Source organism: Carlito syrichta, unplaced genomic scaffold (genome assembly GCF_000164805.1).
Source record: "Carlito syrichta isolate Samal-C Ts95f unplaced genomic scaffold, Tarsius_syrichta-2.0.1 Scaffold301618, whole genome shotgun sequence".
Lineage (NCBI taxonomy): Eukaryota > Metazoa > Chordata > Mammalia > Primates > Tarsiidae > Carlito > Carlito syrichta.
The window spans coordinates 119,693-122,644 of record NW_007245714.1 but is presented as its reverse complement, the minus strand read 5'-3'; positions in this window follow the sequence as shown (position 1 = coordinate 122,644).

The window sequence follows — 2,952 nt, the reverse complement described above, 5'->3', positions numbered from 1 at the left end:
GCAGAGACTTCTCCAGGGACGTGCAGTTTTTCTTGCTTTTAGCGGGCTCATTGCAGATGGTTGTGTTCCCTTCTGTAACAGCAAGTTACTAGATCCAAGGGTAGTGAAGGACAGGGAGAAGGAAAAATTTGCATTCAAGCAGATTCTATGTTTTAACCTAACTCAATGGAAGTTTCTAAATTTGATTACTTTAACAGTTAAAGCAATCAAAATAGCTCTGAAATTTGAAATTTCCATTAGTCTCCTGAACTGTTGGTCTTGCCATGTCTACATAATAATAAAACCTGTATTAAATCAGGGACCCGGAATGGGGCCTGTGGTAGATTGTTACAGGGATGATCCCCTAATGAACCGTGCTTCCTCTTACGCTTCATAGTCCCCTTCCAAAACGGCTCTCTTTGGTCATGTGGCTTCTTTGGCCCATGGGACATTAACAAATGTGAAAGCAGCAGAGGTTTGCAAAGTGTTCACACATGGGTCCTTTCCCCTCTTGCTTTCCTGAGACCACCCTATGAGGAAGTTTAGTCAAGTCCACTGGAGGATGAAACCATGTGGAGCAAAGATGAGTCGTCCCACCTGAGGCTCCTTAGTCCTCAAGCAAGCCATCAGGTGACACCAACCCCATGAGTGGTCCCAGGTGCGACTAGCAGAGGAACTACCCAGCTGACCCACAGAATGAAGAAACATTTTTTAAAAAGAAAGAAAGAAAAGAAACATAATCAAATGGCTGAAGTTTAAGCCGCTAAGTTTGGGGTGGCTTACAAGGGAAAGCTTGATGTGAGGTAGAGTCTTACTGGCCATGTGTCTTGTCAACACAGCTTCAGCATTTATGAAAACATCTGATGGCCTGTCGATGTCTTCCTGTGCCTAGCAGCACAAGGATTTGGAAGAAGGTCCTCATTAGAGTGATCCGTGATCCTGGAAGTGCAAGGAGAACATTCTCGTAGGAGACTAGGAGCTGTGAGAGCTGAGTTGCAGCCACAGTAGAAATGCCTTCTTCCTTCAGAGCCAGCAGGAGCTGTCAAGCAGTGGGGGCAGCAGCTATAGTTGAATGCCAACCAAAGCCTGCAGTCGTGGGCAAGGAATGGAACGGATAACACTAGGGTGGGTGCACGCGGAATGAGCCAAATACCTCTGAGATGTGAGGTGAGGGGGAATCAGACAGGGCCACTGAGGGGAAAAAGAGGTAGTACCTTAAACTACCTGCAAAGAATAAAAAGTGTTGCAGAATTAAGAAGAAGAGATGATGAGGGACACAGGGACTAGCATCCGTGGGGAGCCACTAGCACCCCTAGTCTGAAGGAGAAAGGGGGAAACGGTGGTTCAGAGCTCCTTAGAATCAAAACTGTGGGGAAAGGGCTGGCTGACAGGATCCACGGCTGGAGAGTAGAGTAGGGCTGAGAAGGGATCTGATGTCCAGCACAACAGGACAGAGTGAAGCGTTTATTTTTCAGTAGTTTCACTTCACTTTCCAGGGGTCCCCAACACCTCCCCTCACCCCCACCCTCCATCCATCCATGACCTGTTCGGACAGGCAGCAGGAGGTAAATGGTGAGCCAGCCAAGCTTCATCTGTATTTACAAGTCGCTCCCCATTGCTGGCATTACTGCCTGAGCTCCGCTTGCTATCAGATAAGTTGTGGCATTAGATTCTCACAGGTGCTGGATCCTATTGTGAATTGCCCATGCAAGGGACTTAGGTTGTGTGCTTCTGAGCAGACTCTAATGCCTGATGATCTGAGGTGGAGCTGAAGCGGCAGAGCTGGGGAGTGGCTGCAAATACAGATCAATGCAGTGAGGTCTGACCGCACATTTTGCTCTCCCTTCCCCCAGCCCCCACGCCATTGTGGAAAAACTGTCTTCCACGAAACCAGTCCCTGATACCAAAAAGGTTGGGGACTGCTGATCTCTGTGACCTCAAGTCAAAAAAAAATTTTTTTTTTTAGTTGGAGTCTCACTCTGTCACCCAGGCTGGAGTGCCGTAGCATGATCACAGCACACCTCCAGGACTCAGGCGATCCTTCCATCTCAGCTTCCCGAGTAGAGCTGGGACGACAGGTGTGCACCACGCCCAGCTATTTGTGTGTGTGTGTGTGTGTGATTTAAAAAAATATATTTTATTTATTGATTCTTTTTTATTATAAAGATGTGGGGTACAATTCAGGGTTAGGTATACAAACGTTGATTATGCAGGTACCTTTTTTTTTTTGTAGCGACGAGGTCTGGCTATGTTGCCCAGGCTGGTCTGGAACTCCTGGGCTCAAGCAATCCTCCTGCCTCAGCCTCCCAAAGAGCTAGAATTATAGGCTGAGCCATCGTACCCAGTCTCAAGTCAAATTTACATACAGGAAGCGGGTAGGATGTTTTTGAAGGGAAATGCGTAGTGAGAACACTGGGACCCAGCAAACTTGGACTCAAATCCTAGTCCTGTTGCTTCCCATTAGGGATCTTGGGACAGTTACCTCCCCTTTGGGAGCATCTAACTGGGGACACGACATCCCAGCTGTCTACCTTAGACAGCTCTCTGGCGAAAGCGTTTTTCCAGCCGTCAAGCGCTGAAACCGAACTTGATGACGACCGATTCTGCTACATCCCTAACGCTTCAGCTCCTGCCATAGAATCCCTCCGCCCCTTCGTCTTTAGTCTGAGGACGAAGCTGCCCCGACCACACTCGAGGCCAACTCCAGTCCACAGCCGGAGGACTTGAGTTCGCATTCTGTCTTTGCCACTTAACCGCATCGCCCAGGTGCCTCCCGGGATCCGCTTCCCCTCGGTGTTGCGGGACTGCACACGGATGGGGGGGCGGCGTGTGGTACGCCAGGGCTCGGTGACTCAGGCGGCGCAATAGTCATCAGGCGTCGAGAGCCGGGGTGCTGGACTCAAGGGCCAGGCTGGCGCAGCCCCCGCAGCGGCCACTGACAGGCGTCAGGGAGGCCCTACAGGTGCTCCAGCC